The sequence below is a fragment of the Durio zibethinus genome, chromosome 15 (assembly GCF_047325235.1).
Source record: "Durio zibethinus cultivar Kanyao isolate XHJ-2024 chromosome 15, ASM4732523v1, whole genome shotgun sequence".
NCBI lineage: Eukaryota > Viridiplantae > Streptophyta > Magnoliopsida > Malvales > Malvaceae > Durio > Durio zibethinus.
This window is the reverse complement of record NC_143176.1, coordinates 7180533-7202011: the sequence shown is the minus strand read 5'-3', so window position 1 is coordinate 7202011 and position 21479 is coordinate 7180533. Positions and strand designations below refer to the sequence as shown.

Sequence of the window (21479 nt, the reverse complement as noted above, 5' to 3'; positions counted from 1 at the left end):
TTATGTTCTCTTGGTGATGCGGCTAAAAAATGTTAACTGTTTTGTTTTCTGATACGGAAGTTAATGATTGAATATGATGGAAGAGCCACATTTAGAAGGTAGTCCTTGTAGTGAGCATAGTGTGGTTGCCACTCCAACAATTGCTTCAACTCCAACAAGTCCTTGTAATCAATCTTGTTCTACACTTATTTTAGTCAGTTGTTGATATATTTGCTTTAGTAACTATATGTAAGAACTTGAACCGGTTAGTATTGGTTCTAGTAAACTGCAAGAAAATGGTACTTAAGGATTGTAAAATATTATTATACTCTTTCTTTTATAAGTGGAAAGGATTGTTTTGTTTATTTATTTTTTCTCTTTATGTATATTTTAATACTTATGTAATTATTTTAAAAATAAATTTAAAAAATAGAATAAAATGAGAAAATTTATAAACAACATATATATGATTAAAAAACAAGTATTATCGGTGGAAATATTAACTATCATCGATTGATTTTTTTTTTTTTGTAAAATTGAAAACAATTATAAAAATAATATATCAATTGAAAATTTTGTCAGTAAATAAAAAACTTACCAGTAAATTACTGATGAAATTATATTGCTGATTTTATTTATAGTAATAAAATTTTTTCGTCAATAATATTACCGATGAAAAATGAAGTATTATTGATAAAAATTTTCATTGATAATATGTTATTTTTTGGTAATGTTAAATAAACATATCACAAATATTGATAGTGTTAAATAAATAGATCATAAATATACAAACAGATTATAAATATAATAAAATTTATTTATATTCTGTTTGTTTACATCTTTAATAATATATTTAAAAAATTAAGTTAAAATTCTTTCCAAATAAAAAAATTTTGGATGGGTTTATGCACTCGAAATTATATACTAGCTTAATAATCAATCAAATGATTAACTTTACTCAACAAATAAGTAGAATATCAAGGCCACACTGTCACGATTCTCTTCTATTATCTCTAACAACTTATTAGATTCTATTTAGAGTATCTATAAATATTAAGAGTACATGAAAAATGACAAGATGTACCAGTAGAGTGGCAAGTTTTTCTTAAATGTCAACATCAAACTTACAATTTCACAATCTATCTCATTTTCTTAAAAAAGGGGGGCATTATTTATTAATTAAATAGTTATTGGTAGCATTATTTTCTAAAGTCTGTCAGTCCAATTTAAACAAGCTACAAAATTAATGAGGATTATTATTGGATCCTTGCAACAAACTTGAAAAGAGTAACAAATAAAAATGACAGAATGAAATCCAAACTTTAATAACATATTAAACATATAATTAAAAATTAATTGACAATAAATGAAGGGGATCCAATTTGAATTTGAGACCATAAAAAATATAATATTTAACAAAAATGTTATAACATCACTTTAACGGTGGAGATCTTGAGAAGGTTAGAACGGGTGATTGGAGAAAAAACTTTTATAAAAATATTTTTATATATTTAAAAAAAAATTTTGATGTACAATGATATAAATTGCAAAAATAGGACAATTTATTTTTTAGTGAAAAAACTTTTAAACTAATAGAAATTTTGAAAATGTTTAATCTTATGTAAAAAACTAAAGTGTGATCAATCAAATTAAAATGAAGAAAAAAGGGTTTAAACTTATGTTTAAATTTTTATAGGTTTAAAAATGTGGTTGATCAAATATATACTGTGGAAAGTAAAATTAAAGTTTGATAAATCAAATTTAAAAAAATAAAATTTGATTTAAAAATTAAATCATCAATGATGAATGAGAATATAAGACTACATATTCTTGATCGGATGTCAAGACAGGATTTTTTTAGCTATCTTATTTTGATCCTTTGATCTAATTAATTTCCCCTTTTTCATAAATTATTGCTTACATTCCTCCTCAGTTTCTCAAACAAATTAAAAGAGAGCAAATTCTAATTCCAACAACACCACTGAGCACACATCATGAAAAATTATCTTCAATATAATTAGGTAGAAGAAGGCAACAAGAGAGCTTAGCTCAGGCTAATGATTAACAAGAAAAGGCCACACAAAAATTTTCAGTTTTATTCTCTTTTAAAATAAAAATAAAACTTTAAAACATATGCTTTCGTTTTCTAAATAAATTTAAAATTTTTTCAAATTTTTATAAATTCAAAATTTTTTTTAGTAAAAATCAAATTGTCCTATTTATTTTTCTAGATTTATATTATCCTATGTGAATTTTTTTAAATAAAATATAAATATTTTCCATATCAACAACATAGAACAAAAAAAATAAATTTTGGATGAAATATTCTATTTTAATCCATAGATGATTAAAATTACATAACAATATAATAAAGTGATAAAATTACACCAAAAAAAGCAATATATATATATGGGATTCTAAGTTTGACTTCTAATATCAAGATTAATTCTCCATGAACTTAGTTGTTTTGATTTATTAGTATTCGAGTAAGTATTTAATTAAGTAAGATCCGCCATCTTTAAATAAAGCAACCTCTAGAACATCAACTAGGGAAACTTGGTTTTGACTAGCTGTTTTGAAAAAAAAAAAATCTAATTGAATGAAATTAAGATGCATGGAATTCTTATAGCAATTCTTATGCCACAAAATAATATATGATTGTCTAATGTCAAGAGGGAGGAAGAAATGCTATTCAACTGAAATTCAGTATTGATGAATTTTCAAGTGACTTCCTTACAGAAACACAAAGATAATCAAAATGCGAGCATTGCTGTTTTTACTTCAAAATCTGTCTCACTCAAATGAATATTATGTCATGTTCATCGTCTCATCCACAATCAACTGCTTAAGCTTAAGCTTTTGGGATAATTGGTAACACAACTTCACATAAACAAAGATTATTGGAAAAGTGTAGTTGGGAGCTAATGAAAATCACGACCAACTGCTCAACGAATGAAAATTAAAAGTACCAAATGAAATCCCGACCAACTGCTCAATGAATGGCGTTGTAGTTGACTGTAAAGTGTAAATCCACCGCCTAAAAATGACTGCAAAAGCAAAATGATATCAAGTCTGCTAGTGGAAAGGACAACAAACTATAAACTTTTAGCCGATAAAAAAAGACAAATAAACAGGAATGCAGCCTTTATGTACAAAAATTTGCATTCGAATTTGATTGCAATATTTGGCTGCAAGACTATGAAGTTGGAAGAAAGGTTTGTGAAATGCTGCAGCAAATTAGCAACAGCTTCATTCACTTGCATCTTCTGAAACTGACATTCATTTCTTCATCTCCCTCTGACAAAGGTGTGTTTTCAACTTCATTGTCTAGACCTCCACCATATATAACTACCAACTGGCCATGTTGTTTGTTCAGCTTTAGTAGACTCTTCCATTATATTTTCATCAATTGATCGGATTGCCTGCAAAACAAATTAAAGCATGGCAAGTGAAGAAAACGAAGGATGTATAATTGAGTAAATTGAAACAAAAACGCAACAAAGACCATTGAATGAACCCAATAAGAAAGACTACCGCCCCATAGAACTGGGAATTAACATTACCAGGCAATAACATTTTCAATTGAAATCCATAACAAGTTCCCTTGAACAGACAAGATTAATATTGCATAATCAATAAAGCTGAAAGAGGAAATAAAAGCATGAAAAATGTGCAAAAGATTAACCTCTCTGTTCATAAGCTTATCCAAGTCCAGCTATACAAATGGCAAGGCAGCTTTTGATACTTTTAAAGTGAGAGTTTGGGTGCGTAGCGTACCTCTGTTTTGGCTTGCCCAGATTCCACCGAATCAACACTAAAGCTTGTGGTTATATTGGGACAACCTCTCGCAGATAAAAATTGCAAAGATGGGAATACGAAATGAGAACCCACAGGGCTGAAGCTCACAATGTTTGGTAGCTTTTCAAGATGTAAGGTACCCAATTGAAGTAGCTGTATCACTTTCCCTTTTTCCTCACTACCATTTGCCTCATCTCCTGATTTTTCAAATACTTGTTCTAATTTGGAGACGTTCTGAACAGTAAAGAATTGCAGTTTTGGAAGGCCATGAGCAACACTCACTGGAAAGAGACATTTCAAGTTTTCGCATGACTCAACGCGTATTTGAGTCAGATTAGGGAAACATACAGGTTGGAGATGATGATCTTGTGATGAAGTTGATCATCCTTTTCAATAATTTGCTCCTATTTATCACACTTATATATGTGTAAAAAGCTCAATTGCGACAAATTCCGAGCGATTGTAGGTGATAAAATATATCTTAATCTTCTGCATCTAAAGGCAACCAATTGAGTGACGTATTGAAAGTTGACAACTTTGACGGGATCTTTCCATGCCACCCGCAATTCAAGTAAATCACGCAAACTTAGTTCCCTCAAACTTGAAAGATTTTATCCACTGTCAAATAGCTCTTTAAAATTAATGATGATTAAATATTTTATATTCAGCTTTTCATCCCAATTCTGGAACTATCATTTTACGTGCTTCCTTTCTCTCATATCCCAAAATTCTAACACCAATAATCATATCATTTAAAAAGTAAATTTAATATTTAGAAAAGACTAAAAAGTTTTAAATATTGAAAATTTTTAGAAATTTCTAAATATTAAAATTATAGCATTTGAACTTGAACTTTTCTTCGGAAACCAATTTATCAAGAAAAAAAATTCAATCGACAACATTAACACAATATTTAATCGGTAGGAAGAAAAATAAAGGCAGGAAATAAGGGCAAGGAATGCAAAAATAAATTATAGAAAAGAAAATTAATTTTATTTGTTAGTGTTTGGTACCAAAGACAAAAAAAAAACTAGAAAAAAAAAAAGAAAAAGGATTAGAAGAAAATTTATAAGGATTTATTTAAGTAAAAAAGAATGTTTTTCTCCCAATTTAAAAGGATTAAATTTTCATTTTTTTTTTCTTTCCACTCTCTTTCTATTCTTCCACTCTTTCCACTCCCTCACCAGGCATAGTTGTAAGAAAGAAAAGAAAAAGAAAAAAAAGGCTTACCGCTATTTTAGCCAAAATGATAAAACGAGTCAATTGTGAACAATTTCCCACTTTCAACACTTGTAAAGATGGCAGCGTGAGTATAATGTCATTTCCATTCCTTCCTTTTAATCTAGGCAAACCGACCAATGTAACCACATTCAGCTGTGGAAGACCTTTAGCCATTGAGATTGGAAAACTATATTCCAATCGAGAGCAACTCCAAATCTGAAGTTTTGTCAAATTCTCCGAACTTTGACCATGGGAAAATGATGAAAGATATGTAAGATTTTTTAGATTCGATGGGGCCAAGGCCAAGACCAAATCTTATCTTTTTTTTTTTTCACGACTTAGATGCCACGAATATCTATTTAGTAGAATATTGTAAAACATCCATCGGGCTTCCCCGAACATAAATGAAAAAGCTCCTCTTATGCATACGTAAACATGATATAGGGGTAAATGAATTATAGCAAGTGGATCGGTACTGGAAGAATGTTTGAAATTAAAGTCTATATATCTAGTAGATCTGTATAGGGGATCATATAAAGGGGATGATTTTAGATCTAAGCAATTTGATGAATTACTTCTAAAAGTTCATATCAAAATAGCACTAGTTGATGAGAGTTACTTCGGAAACAAAAAAAGTAAAGTCAAATTTTTTTGCTTATTTTCTCAATTCCAATAAAATGCAACTGGATCTAGTATGTATGAGTTGGCGATCAGAATCTATATGGATAGAATTTATAGTGGGGTCTCGGAAAACAAGCAATTTCTGCTGGGCCTTTTATTCTTTTTTTTGGTTCATTAGGGTTTTTATTAGTTGGAACTTCTATAAGTTATTGCAGCCATTTACATATACTTCCCCTAGACTTTGGAGTCAGACGTTTGACACTTGCGTTTTGGGAATTATATCTTCCAATTCCGAGCTGTCGAATATATTCAGTGTTTCCAGTTGCCCAAGACTTTGAGCAACGGAAGTTGGTAAGAGATATCTCAATTTATTGCACTTGTCGATTGTTACAAACCTTCAAACTTTGTAAGTTTACATGATGACCGGGTCCTTGTTTCATGCTCCTCAATTCAGCAATATTTTGAAATATCACTTGCATCTTATCACAATATGCAACTTCCAGCTCCTCAAGATTTTGTAGAATTTGAATTCCACATATCATGTCCTTGCAATGATCTATCATCAAGTTTTTCAATTTTAGTAAAAACCCTTGCGGTTGATGACCACTGCATAGCTCTTGCAAACCACGCATATCTTTTAACGATAATTTTAACAAATTAGAGAATGCAATGGTTAGTGCCTGCTGCTTTGTTGTATGTATCAATGAGACATTTCATATGTTCGCAACTCTCAAGACCCAGAGAAGTCAGGTTACTGAATACCACTTGGCCCGACTCCAAGCTTGGAACAAGATTTTGGCAACCCACCACAAATTTCAGATTAAGATATTCCGTATCCCCAAATAACTGTTTGCATGCCTCAATTACAGACCCTCAATTTCTAAGGATCTTGACAATTGGTCGATCTCAAAGTCCCTCTTCATTACATATAACTTAGAAAAGCTAACGCATACACAAAACCTTGGAAATTTACGGAACAGAAAGTCTCGTGGAAGATGTTTAGAAGAAACCTCTAAAGATAATACGGCCAAGTTTGACAAGGAATTCAACTGCGATAGGCTGGCATAGCTTTCTTCTTGAACCGTGTTCTCAGTAGCCCATTTTATTCTTTCACAACCATGTAAATATAGTTCTTCTGATTGGGAGAATTTCGTATTAACTGAGGAGGGATTCTCTGTAGTTGTTTACAATATGATAAATCCAACAATTTAAGATTATCCAAATCACCTATTTCTTCTTGCAATTCTTTGATATCAGAGCGACTAAATGAAAGAACCTTCAACTTCCCAATCAATGAGATGCCCACGAGTTTGCAACCTTCCGCATGTAGAATTCTAAGATTTGTTTGAAACTGAAATGCGTCTGGAGATATCAATCTAGAATGCAAAGCGCAAACTTTTAAAGCTTTCATTCCTTCAAAAGAATTCACTTGAAGTTATCATGTTTCCATCTCCACCAATTTAAAGAAATTTGAGATTTGGGCCAGCCAGTCCTTTAGGAAGTTCAACGATCTGACTAGTCTTGATGGAGACTGCTTCGCAAGGCTCAAAACTTTCATCCTTTGCCCACATTTCAATAACCTCAGATTTTATAACAAAAGAAAACTCCTTTCTGTAGAATGCTATCCACAAAGCAACATCACGAACCATGTCATGCATTTTAACATGCCTTTCTCCACAATTTATCAACAAACAAGAATCCTTGAGGATATCGATCGCTGCAAGCACTTCGCTCCTCACTTCTTCAATTGAGCCCATACCTTTATACAACTCTAGTCCCCATACATATCTCACCAACTCCTCTACATAAATCTTATAATCTTCAGGAAATAAAGAGCACAATAAGAAACACATCTTGGTTCCGTATCCTTCAGATAATCAAAACTTACTTCAAGACATAGGTAAGCATTTTGTTGATCAATGTCTTCGATGTCACCCAATCTACGGTTTTTTAGTTTCCGATATGCTGCTTTCCACATATGATGATTTTTACCTTTTAGAGCACTTCCCAATGCAACTATAGCTATGGGCAAACCCTCACACTTTTTGATAACTTTAGTTGCTACATGTTTAATAGCGTCATCAGAAGAGTTATCTAGACCAGCTATCACCGCAAATAAATTCCAAGCTTCATGGTCATCTAAACAACCAAGTGGTATTGTCTTTTGACATCCCATAGCAGTGCATACTTGTTCACAACGTGTTGTTGAAAGAATTTTGCAGCCTTTATGATCCTCAGCAAATGGAATTCCTATCTCCTCCTTTAAGTCAATTTTTGCCCAAACATCAAGAAGGATTATTAGAATCCTTTCTCATCCTGCAGTTTCAACCAGAATTCTTGTCTTGATCTTCTTCCTCGTTCATTCTTCATATCGAAATCCAGGTATTTTGCAATTTCATCTTGAATTGTTTCAAAGTTTGGCTTCTGAGACACAGTAGTAATCACAACTTTGTCAAACAGATTTAATTTTTTGGCACGAGTTCCAACTTCCTGGACTAGGGTTGTCTTGCCCACCCCTTCCATCCCTCACAATCCTATCACGCTGACATTGTCATCCTGTGGGCCTCAATGATCTGATTAGAGGCTGTTTTCGAAGATTTAGAGTCCATAAAATCCTTTGAAGAGTGGAATTCTATGGTCGGAACTGTACTAGGTGAACGGTAGCCCACTCGTCCAGGTTGACCAAATTTGGTGGTTTTCTCAAGAAGCACAAAAATAACAAAAGTGTTCTTCATTGCTTTCTTACTTAATCGATACCGCCAACTCCAATTAGGACACCAACTGAAACATCTCATATTTTGTTGGATTTCATTTTCCAGAGTTTCCATATCTGATAGGATTTTGTCTGTTTTTGATAGCAAATCTCTGACATCATCTTCGATTCCTTGAAGTTGCCTTTCAGCATCCTCAATCTCATGTTGCAGCCGAGCCCGTGCCATTATCAGCTCTTCTTTTTTTTGCTTGAGCTTTGTCGTAACGTCTAGATCCGGGGATCTATCGCTAGACATTGACTTAAGGGAGTCGCCACCAATCTTTTTTATCTAGGTGTGATTGGCCACCTAAGGAATCTGTCCTTTCAGGGAACACCTAAGCTTAAGGGTCCCTAAAAGAATAGGTTCAGGTCTACTAACCAGAACAGGGTTCGGGAGTTCGGTTACGTGTGAGGAAGGTTATAGCACCCTCACAACGCCCATCAAAAGATGGTACCAGCTTAAATTTGTGTTATCCAAAAGCTTTAAAATTTTACCAAGTAATTAGTTATTGGAAATTATTCTCAATTGACTCTAATACTTTTAGCAGAAAATTGAGAAAATTCCCTCACCTCAGGAGTATGCAAGAAAACTACTGTTTCACTTACAGAGGCTCCGTCGTCGGATTATTTAAAGAAAAAAACAAAATCAAAATTAAGATAGAAAGGAAGGAAAGAATGATTTTTTTTTGTAGGGAAAATTGATACTTTCAACTTTTCCCTAAAAATATTTTTTGGAAATTTCGATTTTCAAGGAAAATTGATACTTTCAACTTTTCCTCAAAAACCCTTTTTTTGAAAATTTATTTCTAAGGAAAATTGATACTTTCAACTTTTCCCCAAAAATATTTTTTTGAAATTTTGATTTTTAAGGAAAATTGATACTTTCAACTTTTCCCCAAAAATATATTTTTTTTGGAAATTTATTTTTCTTTTAAGGAAAATTGATACTTTCAACTTTTCCCTAAAAATATTTTTTTTCGAAATTTATTTCTGAGGAAAATTGATACTTTCAACTTTTCCCCAAAAATATATTTTTTTTGGAAATTTATTTCTGAAGAAAATTGATACTTTCAACTTTTCCCCAAAAATATTTTTTTGAAAATTTATTCCTAAGGAAAATTGATACTTTCAACTTTTCCCTAAAAATATTTTTTTTGAAATTTTTTATTTTTATTTAAAGAGAATAAAATAATAAATAAAAATAAATAAAAAGAATATTACATAAACCTAATCTAATAAATAAAAAATAAAATAAACAAAGAAATAAAAAAAATTCAAAGAGAGAAAAAAAAAAAAAAAAAAAAAACCTGGAGCGGCTCGGATCGCGGCTCGGCTCGGCTCGGCTCAAGGAAGGAAAACGGCTGGGGGGAGCGGCTTGGCGGCTTGGCTCGGCTCGGCTCGGCTCGGAGGGGGTGGTACGCGCGGGTCAGAAAGCGAGTCGACGCCCGGGTCGGGTTGGGTTCGGCAAAACGCGCGGATCCTCTGGGTTACTTAAGGCCAAAACGACGTCGTTTTGGGAGGGTATAAAAGACACCTTCCTCCGTTTTTCGGCAGAAACGCTCCTCCCCCTCTCTCTCTCTTCTTCCTTTTTCTCTCCCTTCTCTCTAGAAACTGAAGAACACCGGTGCCGGATTCTGGAAATTTTCGTCGGAATCTGGAAATTTCGCCGGAAGTTGGCCGGAAGATCGCCGGTTTCTGGGATTATTCGCCGGAAACTGGGTAGGTCGTCGGAAAATTCAATGGTCGCCGGAATTGTCGTCGAAAAATTCAAATTTCGCCGGAATTTTCGCCGGAATCTGGAAATTTCCCAGAAATTTCCAGAAAAAATTTTCGCCAAAAAATCTCTAAAAATTTTTCTCACTCCCAGAACACTCCTAAACTTTTCCTAGCTTCCTATACGCCTCCTTGTCTCTCAAATCAGTAGCTTTGCTTACTGTTTTCTGTGTTCAGCATTGTTCCAGAGGGTCCCTTTTATAGGGATTGATGAGGAGTTCCTGATCAATCCCAATTCCTCCTTGGACGGGAATTCAATCTTTGAATCCCATTGGACTCTTCTGATTGAGTTCCCATTTCCAATGGGATTCTTCAGCCTTCAATCTCAGCCCTCCAAAATCAAAATCAAATAAAATAAAAAACTAGATAATTAGAGAAGATAAATCAGCAGATATTATAGGATAAATAATAATAAAAAAATATATCAGATATATAATTAGATAAGTAAAAATACAAAAATGAATAAAATAAAAAAGATAAAAAATATATATATATACATAAATAATAAAACACACATAAATATTAACAAAAAATAAATAAATAAATATATACATATATTAATACATAATAATAATAATAAATAATACAATACATAAAATAAAAAAATACAAGATAAAATTGAATTGGGCTTACCCATTTGGGCCAGGCCCAATTGATCTGGGCCGGACCCAATTGGGTGTCTACAGCTGCCCCTCTTTGCACATTTTCTGTGAAACAGAAATTGCGCAAAGACGTAGACACCCAATCAAGACTCAACTCAACATTTTTTGGTTTTTTTGTTTTTTTGTTTTTTTTGTTTTTTTTTGCTTTTTTTTTGTTTTTTTGTTTTTTTTGTTTTTTTGTTTTTTTTTACCAAAGCTCCTCTAAACAGAGGCACCACGACTTTTGGAAAGTAAATTGCTCCTCTAAACAGAGGTACCACGACTTTGGAAAGTAAATTGCTCCTCTAAACAGAGGCAACGAACTTGGAAAAGTAAATTGCTCCTCTAAACAGAGGTACCACGACTTTTGGAAAGTAAATTGCTCCTCTAAACAGAGGCACCACGACTTTGGAAAAGTAAATTGCTCCTCTAAACAGAGGTACCACGACTTTGGAAAGTAAATTGCTCCTCTAAACAGAGGCAACGAACTTTGAAAAGTAAATTGCTCCTCTAAATAGAGGTACCACGACTTTGAAAAATAAATTGCTCCTCTAAATAGAGGCACCACGACTTTGAAAGATAAATTGCTCCTCTAAACAGAGGCAACGGAACTTTGAAAAAGTAAATTGCTCCTCTAAACAGAGGCACCACGACTTTTGAAAAGTAAATTGCTCCTCTAAACAGAGGCAACGAACTTTGAAAAATAAATTGCTCCTCTAAACAGAGGTACCACGACTTTGGAAAAGTAAATTGCTCCTCTAAACAGAGGCAACGAACTTTGAAAAGTAAATACTCCTAGACGATCATGTCCGAAGGAGTTGAAAGTTGTGTTTGAAGGGATTTCAGGAGATTATGCCCAAAGGTCTTATAAATCAACCCTGATACCAAGAGACATCCTATTTCAAGGATTAGGAACTTACCTGACAAGTTTCTTCTCAAACTTGCAAAGTCTTTTCATATCTGTCTTTTCCATGTGGGATGTTGGAACACCCCTGCTTCTTGAATTTGTACACTATACTTTCCTGAAAGTAGTGTATGCTATGCAAATGCATATGAATTTCAATGCATGCTATGCAAATGTTGGCCAATTAATTCCTGTTCAATGTATGGTACTCAAGTTTCTCAAGCTCTTTTTTCTTGGGTGTCAAGCCCTTTGATTCCTCAAGGATCCAATTGCACTGCTCTTCTAAGATCGAACCAGTGTAGCTCTCAATTTGTCTTTTCCACTCACATTTTCCCTTGTTCAGTTTCTCAATACTTTGGAATAAGCTTCATCAATCGATCATCACTTGACCATCATTCAATGAATTTCTCAACACTAGCAAATTTCAAAACAAGTTTCATCCACCATCACTGGGTCCTTGTCTCAGCATCAACCATTCCAAAACAGACTTTGTCTACTGATTGTCTTCATCATTCAATCATATCATGCAAGTCATATCGATCAATTCATCACTTTTCAAGATTTGCCCCATCATCTCTTTTAGGTTTCTACCATTTCTTCATCATCTTAGATTTCTTTTCAAATGAATGTAAGATTCTTTTAAGCACATGTTCATTCATTCATTATCATTTCAAATTTTGACAAATACAATGCAATCAAGCATTTTCTCAATTCATTCTAAGGGTGTAACAATAAGAGGACAGAAAGTGAATTATGGTAAAGATAATCAATGGAGATCTATTTTGGTAGAAAATAAATGGGAAAGGAAATAAATTGGATGTCATTGAGGTAAATGGTATGTCCAAATGATGAATATTCAGACAATTTTCAACATTAATCTAGGATTCTTTTTCAAAAACTCATTCATTTACTGTTGAAGTCATCTTGAGCTTAGCAAACTTTGCCCCAGTCTTTGAGAGATCTTCATATGTCTTTGATCTTTCATTCATGTGAGCCATTTGACCTGGATCTTTTTTTTTTTTTTTGGGTACCAAAATCACCCTTTCAGGTTTTCAATTTGGATCTCTTTTTTCATTTTTTCATTTTTTCATTTTCTCATTTTTTCTTCTTTCTTTTTTTTTTCTTTTTCTTTTTTTTTTCATCATCTTTTTTTTCATTCTTCACCTATTATTGACATCCTTCATACATCAAACTTTTAAGGTAATGTAGCATGATTCCATCGCTTCATCATGAGCATGCCTTCGCTCAACATATGATCATTCAAGTTGAGTATTCACACTTGATCCAAATGGACTTTTCAAGGTTGTAATGTAGGTCAAGGTGAAGGGTCATAAAAAAAAATGGATATAATAGGCTCAAAATATGTATTAAAAAGGTTCAAGACCGAAGGATCATTTGATGCAGCTTGGCATTTTGCCCCACATCGTTTCACTATTTTTTCTTTCCTCACACAAAGGATTCTCATTACTTTGCCCCAAGTCATGTGTGGCATTTATTTTTTTCTTTTGCTTTTCTTTCTCTTTTCATCTTTGAGACCTTTTGTGGTTTTTTTTTTTTTTTTTTTTTTTCAAAAATTACCCTCCAGTGTAGAGGGTGATCCTTGGTTGGGGTTCTTCAAAAAAATGATAAGCTCAAAGGGGTAGCAATAAATGGTTTTTCAAATGGTAAAAGAAAGATGGCCATTTTTCATCTCAATTGTGAATACCTTTCTTGAACATCATCTATTGAACAAAGCTCATGAACTTGTATAAAAGATTACACACCTTCAAGACATATCTATTTCACCTTCAGTAATAGCTTACTTTTTGCTCAAATCATCTCCTCACATTGACGTGGATGAGTTCTCAAAATTAAATCTTAGAATTATTGTTATCATTGTCTAAATATTCATCATCTGAAATTTAAGAATGGGAATGTGAAGTTATGGAAGGTAACAAAGCATGGAGTAATGGTCAAGTGAAAAAGAAAAATGTAATGAAATGCATTGACTTGCCTTTATTAAAATGATAACAAGTGAAGTCATATTGCAAAAAAATCTAACATTGTTTGAAAAGAAATCCCAAAATGACAGAAGAAACCTTCAACCAGCCTTATCTCCATTGACATCTTGCCCCTCAATTCATTGTGAATCTCCGGATCCTTTCTGTTCTTGACTTTCGCTCAGTACACTAACATTAGGTGCTGTTGCTTTTCCTTGATCAAAACTTACCATTCCATCATTGATCAACCGTTGCACCTTATACTTTAAAGCAGTGCAATTTTCAGTAGAATGGCCAGTAATTCCATAATGATAGTCACAACGGGCTGTAAGATCATACCACTTTGGATAGGGTGGTTTAAGTGGTTACACATGGCTGGGGGCAATCAAATGGCTATTATAAAGCTCTCGATATAACTCTGTATAAGTCATAGGGATTGGATCAAATACAGGTTTTTCTCGAGTAGTCCGTTGTTCTCGCGAGCCACTGGCTGGGTTAGTAGGGCGGATTTGGGTTCTTACAGGAGCTTGAATGTTAAGGCGATAAGTGGATGAATAAGATGGTTGGGGAGCTAGCTGGTATGGGTAGGATGAGGCATTATTCACAGAGGGATAGTATGGAGAGTAACCTTGAGATGGATAGGGTTGATAACCCCCGAATTGTTGTCTATCAAAGCTCACAGCTTGAGCTTCAGCTTCTTTCTTTTCTGATGTCTTCTTGGTTTCTCCTCCTCTCAACTTGCCATTTTTTATGGCACTTTCAATAATTTCTCCAGAGATTACCATGTCAGCAAAATTCTTTGTTGCATTCCCTATCATCTTTTCATAATAGGGAGGTTTTAAAGTGCTAACAAACAGCACTGTGGTCTCTTTCTCTGTCAGTGGAGGTTGTACCTGTGAAGCTATATCTCTCCATCTTTGGGCGTACTCTTTAAAAGACTCGTTTGACTTTTTCTCCAGATTCTGCAAAGACAAACGATCAGGAGCCAAATCGATAATGTGTCGATATTGACTGATGAAGTCATGTGCCATATCACTCCAAGAGCGAATACGAGTCCTATCCAACTGAACATACCATCTGGCGGCAGAGCCAGTAAGACTGTCCTGAAAAACATGCATCAAGAGTTTTTCATCATGTGCATGAGCTGTCATCTTTCTGCAATACATGGTGATGTGGGTTTTGGGACACTTTGTACCGTCATATTTTTCAAACTTCGGTACTTTGAACTTATAGGGGATAACCACATCAGGGACTAGGCAGAGCCCAGCAGCATCTACTGACCCATAACAGCTAAATCCTTCCACAGCCCTTAGCCTCTGCTCTAGCATGCTAATCTTGGAACTTTCCTCAGCCTCTACTCTCATCTTTTCCTTTTCCTTCTCTTTTAAATCATCTAGATCAGGAATTGGTTCTGCTGCCTTTTCAGTGAAGACAGGATTTATATAGCTGTTATACTGTCCTGGGTTGAAAGCTGATGGCATTCCAGGATAGGCGAAATGTTGTGGCGGGACCTCTTGGGCAGACTGGGCTTGAGGTGGGCCAAAACCTGGAGGATACAATGGGTCAGCCACTTCTTGCTGGCTTGTACTTCCTTCAACTCCTTTTCCTTTATTCATATTATTGAGAGCCTCCAGAATTTTGCTAAGTTCATTTTCAATCTTCTCCTGAGCTTTTTCTATCTTTTCAAATCTCTGAGAATTTTCCTGCTCCATTTGCCTTGCTCTGGATCTTGTGTTAAATCGATGGGCAAGATTTTCGCTAGATGGAGCTATCCTGGAGCCTTGAGTACCATACTCATAATTAGAAATGTTATGCTTTATGTATGATGCTTTGATACACAAATGAAATGTACATTTTTCTGAATGAAATCTAGTATGAAATGAATGCAAATGATTGTGTTAAAACATGATCATGAAAATAATGCAGATGCATACAATCAGACAAACAACATAGTTAGTTCCGTGGATGAAACGTAAGTGATGTTGATGCATAATGTTACATATGATAAAAATAACACACAAAGTTAAATAATCAAAATGATTAGACAAACACCCTTTTTGTGTCCTAATTTCAGGGTATATCTATCATTGGGTAGAAAGGGCTCTATCCTAGGTGTAGGCACTCTTAAGGTTCACTACATGTGGTTTTAGGTCAAAGTCTAAAGGTTCCCAAATTGCTCCTTACATCCTTGTCCATCACAGACTAGTAAGGCACCCTAATCCTCACCCATTATAGGCTACAAGCGGAAAAGGTTCAATTTGAGTGGGAGTATTTCGCTAGCCACTGCGGAGGTATTAGACCTCACGAAAGCAATAGTTACTTTACTCCCTCCTAGAGGGACGGAGCTCGGGTGTAGAACTCATGTTATGCACATGCACATGAATGACATAATTAACAAGATAAATAAACAGGAATGAATAATAACACATATATACAAAAATGGTTCAATTTCCTTTGGCTTTTGGACAACACAAATTATTTGCTGGCCTGACTCTCAAGGTCCCCAGTGGAGTCGCCAAGCTGTCGTAACGTCTAGATCCGGGGATCTATCGCTAGACATTGACTTAAGGGAGTCGCCACCAATCTTTTTTATCTAGGTGTGATTGGCCACCTAAGGAATCTGTCCTTTCAGGGAACACCTAAGCTTAAGGGTCCCTAAAAGAATAGGTTCAGGTCTACTAACCAGAACAGGGTTCGGGAGTTCGGTTACGTGTGAGGAAGGTTATAGCACCCTCACAACGCCCATCAAAAGATGGTACCAGCTTAAATTTGTGTTATCCAAAAGCTTTAAAATTTTACCAAGTAATTAGTTATTGGAAATTATTCTCAATTGACTCTAATACTTTTAGCAGAAAATTGAGAAAATTCCCTCACCTCAGGAGTATGCAAGAAAACTACTGTTTCACTTACAGAGGCTCCGTCGTCGGATTATTTAAAGAAAAAAACAAAATCAAAATTAAGATAGAAAGGAAGGAAAGAATGATTTTTTTTTGTAGGAAAAATTGATACTTTCAACTTTTCCCTAAAAATATTTTTTGGAAATTTCGATTTTCAAGGAAAATTGATACTTTCAACTTTTCCTCAAAAACCCTTTTTTTGAAAATTTATTTCTAAGGAAAATTGATACTTTCAACTTTTCCCCAAAAATATTTTTTTGAAATTTTGATTTTTAAGGAAAATTGATACTTTCAACTTTTCCCCAAAAATATATTTTTTTTGAAAATTTATTTTTCTTTTAAGGAAAATTGATACTTTCAACTTTTCCCTAAAAATATTTTTTTTCGAAATTTATTTCTGAGGAAAATTGATACTTTCAACTTTTCCCCAAAAATATATTTTTTTTGGAAATTTATTTCTGAAGAAAATTGATACTTTCAACTTTTCCCCAAAAATATTTTTTTGAAAATTTATTCCTAAGGAAAATTGATACTTTCAACTTTTCCCTAAAAATATTTTTTTTGAAATTTTTTATTTTTATTTAAAGAGAATAAAATAATAAATAAAAATAAATAAAAAGAATATTACATAAACCTAATCTAATAAATAAAAAATAAAATAAACAAAGAAATAAAAAAAATTCAAAGAGAGAAAAAAAAAAAAAAAAAAAAAACCTGGAGCGGCTCGGATCGCGGCTCGGCTCAAGGAAGGAAAACGACTGGGGGGGAGCGGCTTGGCGGCTTGGCTCGGCTCGGCTCGGCTCGGAGGGGGTGGTACGCGCGGGTCAGAAAGCGGGTCGACGCCCGGGTCGGGTTGGGTTCGGCAAAACGCGCGGATCCTCTGGGTTACTTAAGGCCAAAACGACGTCGTTTTGGGAGGGTATAAAAGACACCTTCCTCCGTTTTTCGGCAGAAATGCTCCTCCCCCTCTCTCTCTCTTCTTCTTTTTTCTCTCCCTTCTCTCTAGAAACTGAAGAACACCGGTGCCGGATTCTGGAAATTTTCGTCGGAATCTGGAAATTTCGCCGGAAGTTGGCCGGAAGATCGCCGGTTTCTGGGATTATTCGCCGGAAACTGGGTAGGTCGCCGAAAAATTCAATGGTCGCCGGAATTGTCGTCGAAAAATTCAAATTTCGCCGGAATTTTCGCCGGAATCTGGAAATTTCCCAGAAATTTCCAGAAAAAATTTTCGCCAAAAAATCTCTAAAAATTTTTCTCACTCCCAGAACACTTCTAAACTTTTCCTAGCTTCCTATACACCTCCTTGTCTCTCAAATCAGTAGCTTTGCTTACTGTTTTCTGTGTTCAGCATTGTTCCAGAGGGTCCCTTTTATAGGGATTGATGAGGAGTTCCTGATCAATCCCAATTCCTCCTTGGACGGGAATTCAATCTTTGAATCCCACTGGACTCTTCTGATTGAGTTCCCATTTCCAATGGGATTCTTCAGCCTTCAATCTCAGCCCTCCAAAATCAAAATCAAATAAAATAAAAAACTAGATAATTAGAGAAGATAAATCAGCAGATATTATAGGATAAATAATAATAAAAAAATATATCAGATATATAATTAGATAAGTAAAAATACAAAAATGAATAAAATAAAAAAGATAAAAAATATATATATATACATAAATAATAAAACACACATAAATATTAACAAAAAATAAATAAATAAATATATACATATATTAATACATAATAATAATAATAAATAATACAATACATAAAATAAAAAAATACAAGATAAAATTGAATTGGGCTTACCCATTTGGGCCAGGCCCAATTGATCTGGGCCGGACCCAATTGGGTGTCTACAAGCTTTCTAACGTTGTGGCGAAAACGGCAAATGTAATTAAATTGATGTTCTACTGGCTTTGCCACCCAATCCACGAGCAGTGTTCCCACGCAGTTAGAACGAACAGACTCGCAAAACCCATAAGCCATTGTTGATAAGCTCAAGTTGAAGAAATTTCCGCCAAGCGTAAAAATATTGGTTACGAGATAAATCATGATGATGATACTAAAAAGAAAATTAAAGAATAATGAAGGTGAACTCTCTAAACATACCAAACAAGGTGAAGATAGTCCAAAGTGTGAAAACCAACTTCTTTTTCTTCAGTTTCTGCTAAGTAACACTTTCTAGGTACATACAAAGCAAAGTAAAGACAATTCAGAGTATAAGAACCAAATATCGTTTCTTCAGCACTCTGCCAAGCTGAAAAAACAAGATAAAAGACAATATTTTTAGACAACTTTAAGAAAATATTACTCAGAAAATAGGAAATAAAAAATTACTATTGATATGATAGAAAACCAAAGATCATATTATAATAAACAAAATTAAGCAACATTTTAAAAAATGAGTAATTACAAGTTTGGTCAACCAATTTTAGTTGATTTTTTTTTTGGACACCAAACTATGAAAAGTAATTCACAAACATTACAAAGATTTGTTTCTTTGATCATCCAACCATTTAGGGTTAAATGTTGGATTCTGTTATTGTGAGAATATAACACCTACAATCATATTACCTATAATAATTTTAATATAATTAACTAATTATACGACATAATTGTGCAAAGCACATTAGAATTTTATATGAAGTACGCACTTAAGTGGTAGACCCTATATAATTCTTTATTTGGAACATATCACTTGTAATTACTATAGTATAATTAACATATTTTGTAGATTTCACAAAAAAAAAAATGTAGAATCCACATTTTTAAGGGGTGAACCCATATATAATTCTTTGTTGTAATTTATTAATTATAAATTGTAGTAAAGAAAATTGTAGATGATTAGAGATGGTAATGGAGCGGATATCCATTATTTTTAAGTTATTAGTATCTAAATTTATTTAAAATTTATAATATCTGAATCCATGTAAATATTTATTTTAAGTTTAGTATCATTATCCAAATTTAAATCTGTTTAAATAAGTACTATAAATTTAAATATTAAAATCCATCAAAATATCCGTTTCTTTAAATTTTTCATCAAAATAAAAAATAAATAAAATTTAAATTCACTCTTAATTAATAACAAAAAAAGATTATTGTTAAGGTTAAAAACCTTCCGCAAATATAAAATTTTATATATTTTATATATGTAATCTAATAATAGATTCGGATATTTCTTGTTATTCATTAAAACTTAAATGAATTTATATATGAATATTCAAAAAATACTATTTATATCATATTTAAATCTATCATGAATAGTAAATTTTTTATCTAAATTTATTAATTATCTATTTATAATTATTTAAATCTAACGTAAACAAATTAGATAACAATAAATATCTATTTATTTGCTAACTATTGCCATCCTTGTATCGATTCATTTCTTCTTTATTATGACCAGATACTTGTAACATCTGATGAAAAAATTTGTAGGTCACCGTCGCAATTAGATTGATATTCCCACATGGCCCCACCATGGAAGCTCAATCGCCAGATGGTTATGCCTATGTGATATTATTAAAAAAAAAAGTTCCATATCCAAAAAAAAAAAAATCAATTTGTTCAATTTTCTAACATCTCTAGACTACCCTCAAATTCATTTAATACCGCCATCATTTTTCGAACTCCGATGTCGGACCATACTCTGCCACCATGGTACGCCACTCGCCGGCAACGTTTTCTTCCAAAAACTCACCCAAGTCTTCTTCTTGGTCCTCACTTTCTTTATATCGAATCAAAATTTTCATAAAAACTCCTAGAAAGTCCTAAATTTAAAACCAAACCCAAGACCTTAAAAACTAGATATACCACCCTCGACCACTTATCACCACCACCCGCACCATTTCCTCTTTCCTCTCCTCTCCTCCGGCTCTATCCCATCACAATTAGAGAAGCTCCAAAAGCCCAAGATCAAAAGACGGTAGAACCCAAAACGGTTACCTGCACCCGTCTTTCTAGAAGCAAATTTAAAACCAAAAGACCATTTTTGTTTTTTTAATATTGACCAAAAAAAAAAGATAAATGAATAGTCCAAACTTACCACTTCTATATAGGAGTAATAGATCCGAAGCTTTCAAGAGAAAATTTGCTTGAAAAATAAATCCAATCTTTTTGAGATCTGATCTGCTTGACTGAAAAATTGCAAAGTAGATTAACAAAAATATGTAAGAAACAAACTTTATTTGTACAAAGAGAAAGCAATGGAGAAGTTGTTGCATTTACCTCCCTTGGTGCCTTCTAATTCTGCGAGGATTTATTCATGACGGATCATTGAAAACAAAGAAAATAAATTTGAAGATCGGGTTTTTTTTATTTTTTATTTTTAGATGAAAATGACAAACAAAGTGGAAACTCAAGAGAGAAAATATTGAGTAGCTCTCTCTCGTTTTTTTTTTTTTTTTGAAGTTACAAGGACAGAAATGTAGAACCAAAGAAAATTCAACTAAAGGTTTTTTTTTTTTTTTTGTCTCTTTTTGAGTTGAAGGAAAAGCCAACAGAGTAGAAATCAACCTTAGAACGCTTGGCCAAAAAAAAAAAAATCAAGCTCGCACTAAAATGATCAAAAAGCTTGAAAATTGAAAGGAGAACGTTTACATATTTGCCTGGAAAATTCGAACAATAATGCAATGTAACAATGAATTATTTGTATGATAATTAATGCATGATGGAAAAATGAGTCGGAGCATTATGTGATTCTAGAAATATTAAGATAACAAAAAAATTTGCCTACTTTTCGTTGCTGCTCTAAGGCTTTGTCTTTTGGTATTACCATGGACGAAAACAAAATTTCCGGGTTTTGTGCTTTAACGTAGGATTGGAAAAATGTACTACATTTCGTTAATTAAAGTAGTAACTTATGTCACATGGACTCTTTACTTTCATGGATCACATCTGGTATTCAAAATGCC

General features: G+C 33.3%; 1 pseudogene; it reads right to left on the bottom strand.

Moving 5' to 3' along the window:
* Positions 1-5464: 5464 nt before the first annotated feature.
* LOC149514631 (disease resistance protein At4g27190-like) lies at positions 5465-9187 on the bottom strand (annotated as a pseudogene).
* Between the last annotated feature and the right edge of the window lie 12292 nt (positions 9188-21479).